Source organism: Heloderma suspectum, chromosome 4 (assembly GCF_057233095.1).
Source record: "Heloderma suspectum isolate Gila_16-S chromosome 4, 16-S_ref, whole genome shotgun sequence".
In the NCBI taxonomy this organism is placed as follows: Eukaryota; Metazoa; Chordata; class Lepidosauria; order Squamata; family Helodermatidae; genus Heloderma; species Heloderma suspectum.
This window is the reverse complement of record NC_139461.1, coordinates 265,803,794-265,822,930: the sequence shown is the minus strand read 5'-3', so window position 1 is coordinate 265,822,930 and position 19,137 is coordinate 265,803,794. Positions and strand designations below refer to the sequence as shown.

At 46.4% G+C, this 19,137-nt stretch overlaps 1 long non-coding RNA gene across 2 annotated transcripts; it reads left to right on the top strand.

Annotated features, from left to right (window-relative positions):
- The first annotated feature begins 6,173 nt into the window (after window positions 1-6,173).
- On the top strand, window positions 6,174-11,878 carry LOC146348644 (uncharacterized). 2 transcript variants are annotated; one of them, XR_014790692.1, is made up of 2 exons: window positions 6,174-7,681; window positions 10,914-11,878. It is a non-coding gene; the product is annotated as an uncharacterized LOC146348644 (long non-coding RNA). The 2 variants fall into 2 exon arrangements; XR_014790691.1 differs by having other exon boundaries at window positions 10,899-11,878.
- The last annotated feature ends 7,259 nt before the right edge of the window (window positions 11,879-19,137 follow it).

Genomic DNA, 19,137 nt, shown 5'->3' with positions numbered 1-19,137 from the left:
GTCCATCACCATGCCCAAGCACTGATTCAAGACAGACCTCCCACTGGAACAGAAACTGATATTGGGATAATTAATAGGTTATTCTTCACTCATCCTCCATTTACGCTCATCAGAAAGCAATAAAATGGGCTGAACCTACAAACAGGATGTGTTTAATTAAAAACCCTTAAAAGCCTCCTTATTTGTATGTATTTATTGACCATTCCTATCCCACCTTTCGCTCAAATATTTTGGCCACCTAATGCGAAGACAAAATATTTTGGCCACCTGAAAAAGACCCTGATGCTGGGAAACATTGAAGGCAAAAGGAGAAGGGGACGGCAGAGGATGAGATGGCTAGATAGCATCACCGATGCAATGAATATGGACCTGAGCACACTCCGGGAGAGAGCACAGGACAGGAAGGCCTGGCGTGCTATGGTCCATGGAGTCACGAAGAGTCGGACACGACTGAATGACTGAACAACAACAACAACAATCCCATCTTTCTATGATAAAATCAAACTCAAAGTGGCTTACAAATAAGAAAATAAATCATGAAAATTGAAAAACAATCCTATCAATAAAATAAACAGCAATTAAAACAGCATCATACCAGACTGAAAATCTATCAGAAGGTCTGACTAAAAAGTGCTTGCTGGAATAAAGCCATCTTAAAAGAACAAGTTTAAGGAGAACAAAGGGGCTTTGTCCACACACCATAGGCAAGTGCTATAATTGTGTTTTATGCAATTCCCCTGGCTCCCAAGTGTTGAAAGGACAACAAAAAAAGCACTGCAATGCAACAGGTCAACAACTAAGAGCACAATCCTAGCACATTTAGACAGAAAAAAGCCCTACAACTGGGAGTTTTTCTGCCTAAACATTCATAGGATTGCACCCTTAGTCATTTTGATGCTCTGTTAAAAGTGAGTGAAAAAAGCAAGATAAAAGGCTTAGTGTAGAGGGCATTTTAGGTTTACTCAAAGCTTTAACGATTTCAGGCTCTGCTCTTAAAATGATTTAAAAATGAAAGAGCTAATGTTAGAAGTCGCCTGCAGATCAGAACAGAGAACAGTAAGACCCACTGGTGGATCTGGAATAAGCTCCCTTGGCAGTTCACAAAAACTGAAACCACTGAGTGCAGCATAAAACAATATAAAATATGAAATTTTAAAACCACAATATAACAGTACAACCAGAATAAAAACCTATCAGCAATGCAGAGATTTAAAATACAGATTTAAATCTGTCGCCTACGCAGGGGATTCACCCTGCCACATGGTAAGGCCAGCCCTGCTCTTTCCATATCATTTTCAGGTGTAGTTGAGCAAAGCCACACTTTGCTCCAATGGCCAGTTGTCTTGGAACTGCAGAGCTGACGAGAAGAAGACTCTGGCCTCTGCCAGTGTCCAGGGGACCAAGGCTCACTGGGAAGTTGTACCCATTTTCTCCCAAGAAGAACATCATGGTAGGGGGAGACCAAGCTGGCCCCATCCATCATGGGAGTGAGAGATTGGGTGGGCAAGCGGGCTCTCCACAGAGCCCACTCAAGAGAGTCTGTTGCTCTGGGGGAGCCTCCTGGATGAGAGATTGGTTGGGAGGACACTCCAGAGAGGCGCCCAGAGCTTGAGGGGTCCGTTCTCAAAGTGCAGCATCAGGGGCATTGCTAGGTTCTTAAAAGATCCAGGGCACAGGCCCATAGCACAAATCTGCATATATATATATATATACACGTGCGCGCGCGCGCACACACACACACGTGTGTGTATACAAGTCTAAGTGCACGTCTAATATGTGTGTGTGTGTGGTGTGTGCATGCAGTGTCCTTGCGTGTGCATATAGATTAATACATATATGCATACATACATACATACATAAGAAGTGTGCACTGACCCCCCCCCCCACTTCAACTCAGACCCTGATTCAGTGTTTTGGAAAACATCCTGCTTCTGCTCTGGCCAATTTGTAGTTGGATCACTTCAGTTCAGCACCAAACCTGAATCAATGTTTGGAAAAATGAGTGTTTATGCTTCCTGTTGACTACCATGGGAAATTAGAAAAAAAACTAACTTTTTTCTCTTGGTCAGAACTGGATGATAATTTCAGGCATAGTAGCCCCCTAGAAGGGGATTACACCTGCCCAATGTCAGAAAAATAGGTGCATGGTTTATATTTTGATTTTCTTTTAAAGGGAACTGCCAATAACATTTTTATTCCTTGGAAGAATTGGAAAAAAATTCAGGATTCACTGCGCCATCAGAGAAGATCATGTGTCTGCCAAATTTCAGCCACAAGGGTTTTTGTGCAAGGGTGGCCTTAACATTTTGAGGTCTCCAAAAGAGGACATACTTATCTCCCTATGTTCCTTGTGGCCCATTGTTTTGAAAATTACAGACAGCCCAGAGTTGTCCCTAAGTAAGGAACTAGCAAAGTTTCAGAAGTATAGGTGCAGCAGTTCATGTGGAGGGGGAGTTCTCCAATTTGGGGGAGTGAGTGATTTGCTTTCCTTTCCATTCACCCCTTCCCCAATAGTGTTAGGGTAAATTTGTATGAAAATGCACAGGTCATTAGAGGTGTCCCCCAGGCAAGAAACCTGCAAAGTTTCGGAAGGATATACATGCTTGCACATTTAGAATCACTAGAATTTATTTACATTTCACCGGTGTTAGCACCAGGGGAACATGGGTGGGAAGGTGCTATTGCACTCATGTCCTGCTTGTGGGTTTCCTGTGGGCATCTGGTTGGCCACTGTGTGAACAGAATGCTGGACTAGATGGACCTTGGTCTGATGCAGCACGGCTCTTCTTATGGTCTTAAATATAGAAAGCCTCTGAGCATTTGCAGAATGTTTTTCTTTCACCACCAGGCACTTACATTCTCCCCCTACCAATTCTATTCCCCTCCATGAAACCATCCCTCCTCCTCCTACCATCCTCCAGCAACTCTTCATAAAAACAGATGTCTTGTCTTGTGCAAGTCTTCTCTACCTCCTTCTTATGCACAAGCTCCCACTGCATCTTCCTCCCCATAACTTCATTTGTACCAAGACTTCACCAGGATTCAGCCAATGAGTCTGTTTTCAAAACTAGGACTAAGTTATGGAGAAACTCTGAGCATGTACTAAGTGCCTTTCCCTCACCACTGAAGCTAGAGTTCATGCAAAAAAAAACCCCAAAACCACAAATGACAAAACATGCATAGGACTGAGCTGAAAGGCTAGTCAATTAATTAGACGGAATTGGGTAGGCACTGTATTAAGCTTGCAGTACCATGCTCACAACTCAGGACTTATTTCTGAGTAAACATGCAGAACATCAAGGTGCAGCCCTCCCTGAAAAACTAACTTGTGCTGGAATCCTATGCACACTTCCCTGAAGGTAACCCTCATTAAATATAATGGGACTTCTCAGTAGGCATACATAGGATTGCATAAATTAGCAATATTTATCTCCCCTCCACTTAAAAAACAAACCAAAAATTCCTATTTTTTTAATTAAAGCTTTCTGTTCAGAGGAACGTAGGAAGCTGCCTTATACGGAGTCAGACTCTGGGTCCATCTAGGCCAGAATTGTTGACACTGACTGGCAGCAGCAGCTCTCCAAAGGTTCAGGCAGGATTCTTTCCTAGCCCTACCTAGAGATGCTGGGGATTGAACATGGTACCTTCCGCATGCCAAGCAGGTGCTCTACCACTGAGCTACAGCCCTTCCTATTGCTGGATAATGGCAACTGACAAACAAAACAGCCCCAGATTTGTTTCTCTGCAACTAGGTGAACCCATTCTTCTCAAAGACTTGAGTGAGAAGGACAAAAACCAACCCTCTTGTCTGTTTGTATAAAGTCAAATACAGTTCAGAACTTCTCTTGCCTGCTGTAGAGAATTCTCTTTATGAATTCCCCAACATATGCCCTAGGTGGAATAAAGAGAGCGAGAGCGAGAAAGAAAGAACAAGATAGGGGAGGAAAGAAGAAAAGAAGAATTGTGACTGGAAATGTGTGTGGGGGTGGGGGGTAGAGAGATTTGCCTAAGCCAAGTGGCTCCTTTCAGAGAGGTAGTACTTCAGAGGAATTTAGGAGGCTGTGCAGGGTTTGTAAGGATTGCATGTACTTAAATGAACTTTATGAGGTGAGGTGGCTGAGGGCTTTTTCTAGCTTTTTTAAAACTGTAGAACCTATTTAAAAGCCCCAGCAGTGTTTTGATCATGACACCACATAGTCCTAACCCTCCCTTTGAGATTATTTGTGTCCTACAGTTATTTAGGACAAATTAAAGTGGAGTGGGAGAAAGAAGTTTGTGGAGGCTGATTGGATCCTTTGCTGTACTGAAGCTACTAAACTTCTGCAAAAGCCAAAGTTTCCAGTTTGGGGCAGTAAAATCACATGCTGTGTGAAATACCAGTATACCAGTATTTCACATGGGGCTCTTTCTTCCCTTCCTTCTCCCTCTTCAAAATTTAATTGCAGACAAGCTCCCCATAGTGGGCATGTGAGAGTAGAAAAGAAAAGTAGGGGGAGAGAGGTTTTTTGCATCTGAAAAAAACCCTACATCAGATATTAGGGACAGTGACCTCCTAATGGTCACCTTAAACACCTTTTGATTAGGACCTCTAATCCCCTGGGTGGCTTGACAGTTTTTACTTTTTGTTTTAGACTTTGAGAAAAGGAAACTTTATGCATGGCTAGCACAAAAGCCACTGGACCTAACCGTCTGAAATTTGGTAGGTTCAGTCAGCTTCATAGGGCCTGCCAGGTTCCCAAATTCCATGCACGTATGTGGAAACACAAAAAAAATTATAGCTCCTTGCTTTGACAGATTTTCTTGGAAAAAGCACATTTTACCTGTAGCCACAAAATTTTACCTGTAGCCACAAAAGCCACTGGACCCAACTGTCTGAACTTTGGCAGTCTCAGTCACCTCTATAGGGGCTGCCAGGTCCACAAATACCATGCACGTATGTGGAAGCATAAGAAAATCATAGCTCTTTGCTTTGACACTTTTTCTTGAAAATAGCAAGCTTTACCTGTGACTAGCACAAAAGCCACTGGACCTAACTGCCTGAAATTTGGCAGGTTCCATCAGCTCCATGGGGGCTGCCAGGTTTCCAGATTCTATACACTAATCATAGAATCATAGAATCATAGAATGGTATGGTTGGAAGGGGCCTACAAGTCCATCAAGTCCAACCCCTGCTCAATGCAGGAATCCAAGTCAGAGCATCCCTGACAGATGGCTGTCCAGCCTCATCTTGAATGCCTCCAGTGTGGGAGAGTCCACCACCTCCCTAGGTAATTGGTTCCATTGTCGTATTGCTCTAACAGTCAGGAAGTTTTTCCTGATGTTCAGCTGGAATCTGGCTTCCTGTAACTTGAGCCCATTATTCTGTGTCCTGCATTCTGGGACGATCGAGAAGAGATGCTGGCCTTCCTCTCTGTGACAACCTTTCAAGTCCTTGAAGAGCGCTATCCTATCTCCCCTCAGCCTTCTCTTCTCAAGGCTAAACATGCCCAGTTCTTTCAGTCTCTCTTCATAGGGCTTTGTTTCCAGTGTCCTGATCTGATCATCCTTGTTGCCCTCCTCTGAACCCTCTCCAGCTTGTCTTATGTGGAAGAACAAAGAAATTATAGCTCTTTGCTTTGACACATTTTCTTGAAAAAAGCAAATTTTACCTGTGGCTAGCACAATAGCCACTAGGCCTAACTGTCTGAAATTTGGCAGGCTCAGTCAGCTCTATGGGGGCTCCAAGTCTCCGAATTTCATGTATTTATCATTCAAACTAAAAAAGGTATGGCCATTTCTGTTTTCCAACGCAAGCCAATGGGAACATGCAAAAAAAATGGCAATTAGGACAGCTCAAAAAGATCCGGGGCCTGTGGCCAGGTGGGCCCTCCCCTAACAACAGCATTGTGCAGCATCGTGAACCTGAGAGAGTGCCTCGGGGGGGGGGGGTGGAGGGGGCGCACATCCTTCTTCCTCAGGCAGCGGGGCATCTTGTGCCACCACTGCCGAAGAGGTTTTGTCAGGCACTTTGGCATTCAGTTTTTAGCCCTTTATTCTGAACAACTCTTAATGCTAGATGAATAAAATGCTCACCATTCCAAAGCAATATAACAGAACCAGTTTCCAGAAGCATAGCCGTGTGTCTTGCAGCAAAAACAAAGAGTTTTGTGGCACCTTTAAGACTCACAGTGCAATCCTAGACATATCTACTCAGAAGTAAGACCCATTGAGTTTAATGGGGCTTCCTCCAACGTAACTGGCTATATGATTGAAGCCTAATAGATTTATTGTAGCACAAGCATTCATGAACTAGCCTGTACTTCATTGGTTGCATGACAGAATCATACATCCTTCCTAACCCAGAACCACAGAAAAACAGAACCCTTTGTAAGCCAGTGATGCCTGTCACCCTTCTGTTGAGCAAGGGACCCTATCAGCTTTTAGTTCTCTTTTTTTGTGACTTCTTTAAGAAGTGTGACCCATGCTACAAAGAACCAGCCTTCTTGTTGCTGGTTTGTATGCTAACAAAGGGCCCTTCCTCCTCCCAGAAATAAAAAGTAGCGTAGTAGAGTGTTCATCTTATTTGTGTACAGCATGTTCCTTTTTCTGGAATGGAATTGTGACTCGCCTGGAAAGGACTTGCCAGCAGCTGGCCCTGAATGGTGTGCATGCAGTTAGCCTCTTGCTGTGTCTGTGTGTTGTCTCAAACTTCCTGAATTGGGTTCTTCTATTAGGGTTCCGCCCCTCCTTTTTGTGGCATTACAGTGCTGAGTAGGAGTGTCACATATAATCCCAGAGGAATGGGACTTCCTTCCTTTTACTGTAAAGGAGCATAGGAGGGTTTTCAATGACTGGGTGGGGTTGGGTGGTTTACAGATATTTCCTGCCTTGAAACTCTACTTGAAATAAACTGCCCTCAAACTGGTGATGCTTCCAGATAAGGCTGTTATCTTGCAGCTGCCTTTCTTTGACTGAGATGGTGTAATTTCACAATACAAGCCACGTCTGGAAGCACCCACAGAGTATTACGGTGGGTCCAGACAAATCTTCCATTTGTAACCCTCCTGTGTTTTCCCTGCAGCTTCTTCCCTCTTTTTTCTTACCAGAAAAAAAATCTGAAAGGAGGAATATATAAAATTGGTGCACAGCGCCTTTTGATTTGTAGTGCTAGGTGCTGTTAGAAAAAGGGGAAGTCTAGCGAGACAGTCACATAAGCATAATCAAAAATAAACATGTTGACACAGTCGTGCTCTAATGAGTCAGCTAACGGCTCATGTCTTGTGGCTAACAGAAAATTGTAAAGAGGGGGGGGTATAAAAGATTTGTGCATGCTTAGCTCGGGGTCCAGACTGCTCTGCACCCGTTTTGCAAAACGACTAATAAAATAGTGTTGGATCCACTGCTGCCTGCCTGGCATCCTTTCTTTCAACTGAAAGCAAGAACTTTTTATCTAACAATTTGGTGCCGTGACTCGGATCCTGCTTCGGGGCGCGTCCCCTTCGTGCTGAACCGAGGGGCCATGGAGGAGAAGTGGCCACAGGCAGTTGTTTTACACTGCCTTCTCCTCACGTCAGCAGCAGTGAAGGCGCTTGGGGACCAACGCCAGAGGAAGAGGGAGACGTGATCACTCCTTTTAGGCACCGGCAGTGGATCAATAAAGCAGCTGGACACAGCTGCGGGCGGGACAGAAGAGGCTTTTGGGGTAAGTGAAACAGCTTATATTAGGAGATAAACGCGGGACGGTGGTGTGTTTGTGATTGTGTGAGACGCCTACAGGCGAAGCGAGTGAGGAGCCCCGATCTGCATTTCCCTACCCCGGCGACGGGCTGGGTCAGAGGAGGGCGAAGCGTGAGACTTGTTGATTGAAATTACCACCGTCATGGGCGGGTCCCAATCCAAGCCTGAAGAAGAGTCCCCTATGCCCTTAGAGTGTTGTTTGCGCAATTGGTCACATTTTAAGCAAGATTATGGAACTAAGATGACAAAGGATCACCTTGTCCTTCTTTGTGCCCGGGAATGGCCGGTATTAGAACCCAAATGGCCACCCAAGGGGTCTTTTGACCCAACCCTGGTATTTGTTGTGCATATAATAGTAACACAAAGGGGAAGTTGAGACCAGTTCTCCTATATCGATTCATGGGCAACCTGCGTACCCCTTGGTGGCAAGCCCGCTCTGTGAGTTGTCAAATGCATGTCTCTAGCCCTTCCCGTGGTGGTCAATAAGAAACCAACAAAGAAAGGGCCACCTAGGGTCATGGCCATGGCACCGGAGGACCCACTGCTTCCTCCTCTCTATGGGACGGCCGTCACCAGACGACCGCACCCATTACATGCACCACCATCTCCTGAGGAGCCCACTCGGCGGCCAAATGCCCTCGAGGAGGACACCTCTCGCGAAGTGGTGCCAGAGGACCCCGTCCCTCTAGCTGAGTTCCAGGACACTTTGCAAGATCGTCTAAATTCCCTTGAAAAAAGTTAGAAATACTAGAGGACACATGGGGACCCTCATCACAGGAAAGGGCCCCCGAAAAGGGCGGAGAGACAAAAGGGGGCCTAGCTACAATTTGCAAAAAGTCCTGACTTTAAAACAAGACAAAAACAAACCTCCTGCCGTGTTCCTCCAAAGGCTAAGGGAAGCCTTCGCCAAGTGTACTGATATTGACTTGAATGACCCAAATAATTTAAAGATTCTCTTGACTCAGTTCGTGGGAAATAGTTGCCAAGACATCAGAAAGAAGTTGCAGAAAGTTGAGAGGATTGGCGGCTGACCTAGGTGTTTTAGTAGAGGTAGCTCAGAAAGTTTATGAAAGACAAGAGGCAAGCAAAGCTCCTCGCTGTGGTTCTCAGACCTGACAAAGGAGGAGCTAAAAAGAGAAGAAAAGGAGGGAGGAAGGGGTCCTCCCTGAGAAGAGACCAGTGTGCCTTCTGTAAGAAAATTAGGCACTAGAAGCGTGACTGTGAAGCCTTAAAGCAAAAAGAGAGAGAGGAGGGTGCGAGGGGGGGGGGGCAGAAAGGATTTTGCACGAACAAGAAAGAGACTAAGACAGACCGGGGCCCGGCCCCCTCTTAGCCGTCTCTGAGGCAAGACGGGACCCCATAGTCAAAATTAAAAGTTGGGGGCTGCTCCTACAATGCCCTTGTAGATACAGGGGCCACCCTGTCCATCCTCCCCCCTTAGCCAACCACCAACGGGAAGTGGGGGATCTACCACCATAATGGGGGTTGAGGGAAGGGCAACCTGAGTGCCCCTTTCTTGTCCCTTGCTCACCAAGGTTGGGAAAACACACCTAGAACATGCCTTTGTCTGTAACCCCTCCTGTCCGGTGGCATTGTTAAGAAGGGACTTATTGACTAAGCTCCAAATTGAGATTGCTTTCACTTCTGACGGAAGGATAGAAGTACGGCTCCCCCTCTTTTGGATTCTCCCGATGCAAGCAGGGAGTCTATTGCAAAGGTCTCAAGCAAACTGGGCTCCGTCAGTCTGTGTGCCATCAGCCATTCCAGCTCTTCTGCTGATATTGGGGCCAACAACTTCCATGGCAACTACGCCTTTGAGGGCATTGGTGATGAAGATCTCTAGGGGCCCTGCCCTGACGCAACTCTGTGGGATGTAAAATCTCCTCCTAGGTGAATCTCCATGTGCCTCAACCCCAGCCAGCTGCCCACCCTCTTGTCTACATAGATGGGGAGACAGCGCGACCGCTGTATGAGGTGCTGCAAAAAGATAAATTAGATAAATGGAAATGGACTAAAGAAATAAATAAGTCTTTCCTCAGTCTCAAAGCTGCCCTTGTGTCGCCACCTGCCCTAGCCATACCAAATCCCAGTCGACCATTTAGACTCTATGTGCATGAGAATAAAGGCATAGCCTTGGGAGTACTTTGCCAGCGAAAGGGCCCCTCCTGGAGGCCGGTGGGATATTACTCCAAGGTCCTTGATGTCGTGGCAAGAGGCTGGCCGAGTTGCTTAAGGGCAAATGAGGCTGCAAAGAGGGCAGCCAAAGAAAGAATCCAAGAGACATTTCTTGTCTTACCCAGAAGAGAGGAGCCCCCACATACTCCCCTTCCAAGTTACAGATGGCGCAAGAACACAGAGTAAGTCCCCGCGGCGACAGATGGATCCAGATGACAGATGGGAGACTGCTCCTACCGCAGACCCTGCAGGGAGCTATCTTAGAACAAGTGCATCACTCTCTTAGACATCCTGGGGCATCAGCTATGATTGACTATTGCAGGAGGCTGTTCGTCTCTCCTGGCCTAACTGTATGCGCCCATCGATTAGCAGCAACATGTGAGGTTTGCCAGAAAATTAATTCCCCCAGGGCACCCCCTCCACCAAGGGGAGGGCGATCATGGGCGTATTATCCCTTCCAGAGGGTGCAGATTGATTTTGCTGAAATGCCACCGTGTAGGGGTTACAGATATCTGCTTGTAATAGTGTGTCAAATGATGGGGTGGGTAGAAGCATTCCCATGCAGAAACTGTCAAGCAAAAACTGTAGTTGCTAAGTTGTTACAGGAGGTGGCGCCCCGGTTCTCCCTGCCTGAGGTTGTAGAGTCCGACCAGGGGTCACATTTCACCTCAGCTGTTACACAGGGACTGGCACGAGCTCTGGGGGTAGAGTGGCACTTATATTGCCCCTGGAGACCCCAGGCGAGTGGACAGGTTGAAAGAACTAATCGGAGTCTCAAGGAGACCCTAACCAAGCTCCAGCAAGGGGTAAAGCTTACTTGGGTTAAGGCTTTGCCAATAGCCCTAACAAAGCTTCGAAGAATGCCAAAAAAAAAAAAAAAGGACATAAAGTTGTCCCCCTTTAAGCTAATGTTTGGATTCCAGCCCCAGGTACACTGCAGAAAGAGGGAAGAGGTCAAGTGGGAAATGGGGGATCAAATGTTGAGGGGCCAGTTGACTTCCCTATAGTCCGTTCTTTCACAGCTACGAGCTTACTCCGTCCCATTCCAGAGGTTGCCGCTAGATGCTCCCATCCATCTCTTCCAGCCGAGAGACAAAGTGTTGTTGAAAAAGTAGAATAAAGAAGCTCTAAAAGAAGGGTGAGAAGGGCCTACCTGGTGGGACCAACCAGCCATTCATGTGTGAAACTTGTAGGTTCTAGCAAATGGACACATTGCAGCTGGTTAAAGCCATTTAGATGACCCCTGCCTCCTCCTGTCACCCGGAAAGAACAGGAGGACAAAGGCAACAGTCCTCTCCTCCCTGGCACCCCCCCCCCCCCCGGAAGCTGCCAGGGACACAGGCGAAGAAGCCATCCAGGAGCCACAATCACCTCTTGTTTATAAATCCCAGCAGTTAATTGAAACTGCCCTGTCAAAACAAATGCTTTTGCTTTACTGCACAAAGAAACTCCACTTTAAGACATGAGTAAAGACTTAAAGGAGGGAATTGTTAGAAAAAGGGGAAGTCTAGCGAGACAGTCACATAAGCATAATCAAAAATAAACATGTTGACACAGTTGTGCTCTAATGAGTCAGCTAACGGCTCAGTCAGTTGACATGTCTTGTGGCTAACAGAAAATTGTAAAGGGGGGGTATAAAAGATTTGTGCATGCTTAGCTCGGGGTCCAGACTGCTCTGAACCCGTTTTGCAAAACGACTAATAAAATAGTGCTGGATCCACTGCTGCCTGCCTGGCATCCTTTCTTTCAACCGAAAGCAAGAACTTTTTATCTAACAGTGCCCTCTGCTTGGAAAGCACCCTTGGTGAGGCATGAAGGTCAAAATATCAGTGAAATATAGTCAGTCTGTCATTCTTATTCCATTTTCCAGTCTCCATAATTGTACTCACAAAACCATAGGAAGAATGGAATCCCTCAACATATTTAGCGTTTATAATTATGCAAAAATATTTAAAAAAAAAACCATAAATGTGACTACTGTCTTCCACTGGAGTGGTTTAAAAACCAAAATACAAATCTAAGACCAAAATACATAGAAATAAACAATGCATTAAATATGCACACAAATGGGGCCTTGATTACAAAGGCAGTGTCATATGTATCTGGGAGTCTGGCTTATTCATAAATATTTCTAGCTTGTGGTTTGCTGTTGCCTAATGGAAGTGCCCATGTCTGCTTCACATGACCCAGTTGCCAGGGCAATTGAGAGAGAGAACTTACTTTTATTCGAACAGAGTCCCTATAAACCCAGATTGGAGGGATCAAATTACGTCAGTAGCTCCAGGAAAAACAATGGATGTGCTCCGTGATCCTCAGACTAGAATAAAGGGTCCAAAAGGCTTCAGAGATATAAAACAGACTCGGTTTACTCCCTGGAAAACTCAGCTGTCCCACTCCTGTGTTGGCTTTTGAGAACTTCAACAGGTTTTTCTTCTTTCTTGCAGAGAGAAGCTTGAAAATCTCACCTATGATTGCAGAGCAGATATGTATAGAGCCATGTGTACAAAGGGACTTGGACATGCTGGTGCAAACACAAAAAGCCACTTGTACTGCACAGTCAATGTATGGACTGCATACAGTGGTGCCATTAGGGCAGGACTTTAGGGCAGAAGTCCATGGCCCTACAAGCACCCTAAGCAGAAGTGGGGATCTGCTATCCTTGACTTGATCCTAACCAACAGAGACGACTTAGGGTGCAATCCTGTGGGCATAGGCGGCTGCCTCCAAACGCGGAGGCAACCACCCATCCAGTGCAGGGCAGGAGAAGCACGGAGGGGATCGTTCCCTCTGTGCTTCTCCTGCCCTGCATTTGCGGCTGTCTAGCTGTGGGAGGCTGCGAAACAACACATAGGATGTGTCGAACTGGCATTTCCGCCTTCCCCGCCCCAGAACACCCTGTTTTGCCTTCTCTGTACTCCTCTTCCGAGTGCGGAGCTCGGGGCCGTTCCGCACTGTCTGCGAGGCAGCGCAGAAGGGGGGAGGGTCAGTTTTCTGGGAACCGATCTCAGGGCATGGGCTCTGAGGTTGGTTCCCGGAAAACCAGATATCCTGTGGCTTTCTAGCCTCTGACTAGCAGCCATAAGATTGCTCCCCCTGTGGATAAAGTAGCAGTTACGGGAACTCTGGGGGAAAGTGACCCTGTTATACTTGTTCTTGGTTCTAAAGGAAGCAAAAGCCGAGTGTAGCCAAACGCGTACCCTGGATTTTAGGAAAGCCAATTTTAATAAACTCAGACCAATGATCAGTAAGGTCCCATGGCAAGTGACTCTAATGAGAAAAGGAGTCCAAGATGGGTGGGAGTTTTTAAAAAAGGAAATTCTAAAGGCACAAATTACAAACAATTCCAACAAGAAAAAAAAGGTGGAAGACAACAGAAGCCAATGTGGCTTCACAAAAAGCTCAGAGATGACCTGAAAACAAAGCAACACATTAGGAAGTGGAAGGAAGGCCAAGCTACAAAGGAAGGATTAGTGCTGCACTTGGAGACGCACGGAGGAGCACATGAAGACCCACCTGCCGCTTCTCCAGAGATACCAGCAACCAGTTACCAGCAGTAAATAGCGGCAGCAGAGGGCAGCAGCTTTAAAGACCAGGAAGAAAGGGGCAAATGCAGATCTTATCTGCCCCTTCTTAGCAGTTGCTCTCTTTTATATTGTTTTATATTCTGCATTTTAACATTTTAATATGTGCCTGGGAAGTCGATTGAGCAACTCAGGGGGTTGGGGAGGTGCCACCATAACTGTGGTCACGGGTAAGGGGAGGTATGGCGTTGGGGGATTAACAGGCCAGCTGAGGAGAAGAGGGGCTAGACACCTTATGGCTATCCCCTCTTCTGGTTCTTCCCCCAACCTGATGGTTCCTGGCACCCTTACCAGCTTGCCTTCGGGTCTGGTGCTGCTGCTGCTGAATACCAGGTCGGTCCAAAATAAAATCTCCCTCATCCATTATTTGATTGTGGATGAGGGGGCTGACCTGGTAGGTATTACTAAACCTGGGCGGGGGAACTGGGAGGGGTTACTTTCTCCCAGCTGTGCCCTCCTGGGCACTTGATGAAGCACCTACATCGACTTGAAGGTCAGGGAGGGGGGTTGCCGTGGTCTATAGGAATTCGATTCCTCTTTCTAGGCTTCCTGCTCATTCGAGTGCAGATCTTGAGTGTTTGTACCTTGTGTTGGGTACCCGGGACAGATTAGGCATTGTGCTGGTGTACCACCCACCCCGCTGCCCATCAGACTCCCTGCCTGAGCTGACAGAGGTGGTCTCAGACCTGGTGTTGAGGACCCCTAGGGTGATGGTCCTGGGGGATCTCAACTTCCATGCCGAGGTGGCTGTATCCAGGGCGGCTCAGGACTTCATGGCCACCATGACAACCATGGGGCTGACCCAACAAGTCATCAGCCCAACACATGTAAAAGGACACACACTTGATCTGGTTTTCTTGACTGGGCAGGAGGATGGTGATCTGAAAGTGAACGAATTAACTTCTGTCCCTTTGTCATGGTCAGATCACTTCTTGCTGAGGTTTAGACTCTTGGCAGCCTTTCCCCTCTGCAAGGGTGGGGGACCTATTAAAATGGTCTGCCCATCCGATGCTGTAATGAACAATATTGTTTAGGAACCTGGAATGTAAGATCAGTGAAACAAGGTAAGCTGGAGGTGGTCAAACATGAGATGGCAAGATTGAACATCGACATCTTGGGAATCAGCGAACTAAAATGGACAAGCATGGGCGAATTTAATTCAGGTGACCATCATATCTACTACTGTGGGCAAGAATACCTTAGAAGAAATGGAGTAGCACTCATAGTCAACAAAAGGGTGGGAAAAGCAGTACTGGGATACAATCTCAAAAGAATGTAGGGAAAACCACTAAACCATTCAGATATGACCTAAATCATATCCCTTATGAATATACAGTGGAGGTGATGAATAGATTTAAGGGATTAGACCTGATAGACAGAGTGCCTGAGGAACTATGGACGGAGGTCCGTAACATTGTTCAGGAGGCAGCAACTCAATCCATCCCAAAGAAAAAGAAATACAAGAAAGCAAAGTGGCTGTCTGATGAGGCTTTACAAGTAGCTGAGGAAGGAAGGGAAGCGAAAAGCAAGGGAGAAAGGGGAAGATATATCCAACTGAATGCAGAGTTCCAGAGAATAGCAAGGAGAGACAAGAATTCCTTCTTAAATGAACAATGCCCTTGAGGCAAATGCTCTTTTGGGCTGCATTAATAGAAGCATAGCTTCTAAATTCCGGGAAGTACTAGTTCCCCTCTATTCAGCACTGGTTAGGCCTCCTCTTGAGTACTGCATCCAGTTCTGGGCACCACACTTTACGAAGGATGCAGACAAGCTAGAGAGGGTTCAGAGGAGGGCAACAAAGATGATCAGGAAACAAAGCCTTATGAGGAGAGTCTGAAAGAACTGGGCATGTTTAGCCTTGGGAAGAGAAGGCTGAGGGGAGATAGGATAGCACTCTTCAAGTACTTGAAAGGTTGTCACAGAGAAGAAGGCCAGGATCTCTTCTCGATCATCCCAGAGTGCAGGACACAGAATAATAGGCTCAAGTTACAAGTCGCCAGATTCCGGCTGAACATCAGGAAAAACCTCCTAACTGTTAGAGCAATACGACAATGGAACCAATTACTTAGGGAGGTAGTGGGCTCTCCCACACTGGAGGCATTCAAGACGAGGCTGGACAGCCACTTGTCAGGGATACTCTGACTTGGGATTCCTGCATTGAGCAGGGGGTTGGACTCAATGGTCTTGTAGGCCCCTTCCAACCCTATTCTATTTTTATTCTATTCATCCTCCTGCATGCCCACCAGGGCTGGTGTCAAGGGTAGGCATAGTTGGGTAACTGCCAAGGGACCACAACCCCTCCCCCCCTCCCCAAGTTACTCCTCGTCTTCACTATTGCAACTGGCTTGTTCATCTGCCTGGACAATGGTAGTGGTATGTAAGAGGGGCAGTAGATGCCATTGCCTATTTGGTCACTGGCTTTCTGCTGGTCAAGCAAGCAAGTGGTAGCAATGATGAAAAAAGGAGCAACAGCAGCTGGAGACAATGGCTGTGAGAAGGCAGACTCACTGATGGAGAGGACCCATTGAGGGTGTCTGGCCCAAGGGCCCTCAAAAACCTGGCACTGGGACTGATGCTCAGTGATACAAAGTACTTCCACAAATGCCATAGTTTTGATTACATAGCTGTGTATGAAAATGTGTTTTTATCAATTCCATTTTATTACATCACTATCACCCGGATGCCACTATGGAGAGAAATGAAAATGATGTATCCCCACAGAATAGGTGTGAGACTGAATTCAGTAAGGACAGTAAAGCACTTTGCATGAAAATTTTAAATTAATAGTCATTAATCATTCCACTCACTGTGGCCAGAGAGAACAGCTGCATAGTGCAAGCCCTGCTCATAATGCCACTGAAAAGAAACTTTGTTTCTTTTCTCATTCTCCCAAATGATCCCTGAAATGGTTAAAGTCCTGGAGAGAAAATGGAACTCAGAAGCCCAGAGGAGCCTTGCCACTTCTCTATAGGCACTGGGTGGTCCTCAACTCCACAGAGGAAAAATTGACTCAAGCGGCATTGGTGCCATACGTGGGCACTGCCTTTCCACCTCAGCGTACATTTTCTAGAGCATTCCAGCACCCAGTTCAGAACTTGCCCGTCCCTTCCTGGTCTGATTCCACCAAGTAAAGCTTCAAAGGAGAAAAGTAGACACACTTACAAGCCCAAGCAAAGGAGAACATCTCTGGGAGGTCTGGGGAGTTCTGGGAATGCTAACAAAGGTGGCTCAGCCAGGAGCTCTATAGCCTCATGAGCTCTTAGGCTGTGCATTGTGGGAGCTTCCTGAATGACCAGTTTGAGGCAGTATCATGTTGCAGCCTCACCCGCTCTGTTCTTTCCACTAACAAAGTAAATAAACCAACCTGATCTCATAGAAGCGAGGATAAGAGCAGAGGAGCTGATAACATGAATGCTGGAAGGAGCCACAGAACCCTGCAGCATCCTTGAATCAGGTTACAGCTGACCTCACCCCTCTCCATTATTCAAATGCCTCATCTGGCCCAGGAGCACAGACAAGAGAGTAAAATGAGAGAACATAAGAGAGAAAGACAGAAGACTTTTAAATCCTGGACTTCATATTGGCTTCAATCCAGTTAGATTTAGTCAAGACTAGGGGGCAAATTTTAGGGTTTTAGGGTCCTCCTCACCTCCATAGCCCTGACGTCCAGGAGGAGGTAGTGTTAGGGATACAAGGTGATTTCTGTGTCCTTTCTAGATGGGTAGGTTCAGGATTGTGGTTGTTTTCTGGTCCAGGTTGCTTTGCAAAACCTTCTCTTGTCAAGTTAAGCTCCTTTCTTGACCATATTTGTTATATGGTAGTTGTGCCAAATGAGAAAGAGGGTACTTCCAGACAAGGCTGTTGTCATGTAATTGCTCTACCTCAAACACATAATTTTACAGGGGGTCCAATGTTGTCTTCCCTTTGCAACCTTCTCATGTCTCCCCACCACTTCATCCTTACCAGAAAAAAATCCATTAAGGAGGAAAAGGCAGAATAGGTGCACGATACCTTCCGATTGGTAGTGCTAGGAGCCCTCTGTCTGGAAGCACCAAGAGAGAGCAAAGACAGACAGACACAGTGGTTCAGCTAAAACCGAATCTTGGGGCCAAAGGCCAGGGGGCCATAGCCAAGCCCCTTCCAAATGGCCACTCAGAGAGTGGCAGATAAGGGTATCAGGTTGGCTAAAGCAAACTTCATTTATTCCTGTAGTCATGAGGGTGCTATGATTTCAGTGAGTTTAAGATGCAGAACTGTAAATGCGCAGAGTATTTTTTTTAATATCAGGGCTGGAAAACAGTTTTGTTGTTGTTCTAACATATCAGGCATGTAGAAACAGTTTCAAAGCATGAAGTGGAGGTTGAGGGGAGGGGAAAGATAAATGTTAGTTGTATGCTTCACAACTGAAGTAATACACATGGCCAACTAAAGCCCCCCCTTGCTGAGATGTGGGCCCATGCCTACCCTTGAAGCCAGCCCTGTCCAAAAGTGTAGCTATGTACATTACAGCAAAAACAACAAAGGGTGCTTCAGATGGAGACAGCTCATGTCATAGCGCTACCAGTCAAAAAATATTGTACAACGATTCCATCTTTCTCTCCTTGATTGTCTATTTTCTGTAAGAAAAAAGAGGGATGAAACATGAGAGGATTCCAAACAGAAGATGACAATATCTGGACCCCCTGTAAAATTCCATTAATGCAGCAAGGCTATTGCAGAATAAAAGCCTCGTCTGGAAGTACCTAGAGTGTATTCATACCTTAAAAACCAACAGATGTATTGTGGGTAGGGACGTTGGAGAAATCTGCTGTGGACTCCAATGAGGCCAGATTCCCAAGAATCTGACCTGCACAGTCTGCAGCGGACCAATCCCCCTTACCTGTATATCCGCCAGATTTTGCGTGGGGCAGCTCTCCAGCGTTAGAAAAGGAGAGATAGGCTAATGGCAGCTGCCAGTTGTCTATCGTAGGAAAATTATGCTGTAATTGGCATATGTTAAGCCATTTGCAGCCATAAAGCACTTACTTCTACCTAAATTGCAGCTGTGAATGGCCACAATTTAGCTAGAAGTGCTTTACGGCTGCAAATGGCCTAAAATAACCAATTATGGCTGCAATTTTCCCACGATATGCTAATGGCAGCTGCCATTAGCCTATCTTGCCTTTTATAAAGCCAGAGAGCCGCCGCACAAAATCTGGCAGATGCACCAGGGCTCCGGAGAAATTTGCGGGGCCCCAAGTGGCCCAGTTTTCCCCTTGACACACCTCTTCTGGACCAGATGTTGGGGGATTTCCCCTCCCTAATCGTGGCATCAGCTTTCTTCAACCAGAGCCCACCTTATCAGCTGCAGAAGTACCCCTCTTTTTTTGTTTAAATTACTGACAGTGGAGATTGCTGTGAAATAGGTTTCCGTTGGTACTGAAAACTCTGGATTCAGAGGAGTTGTTTAGTGTGTTGGGGCTCAGACCCTACATCTGCCCTGTACTCTTTTGGGCCAGTTATTTGTCCTCTGTGACTAGCCATGCCTGCCACTGCAGCAATTTTGGGGTGGTGCCCAGGGCAGTTTCTCAAATTGCCAGATGTGCCCATAAACCAAAAAGGTTGCCTACCACTGGTATAGAAGGAGTGAGACAATTTAAGCAATGGGTCTAGATGGTTGTGCTTT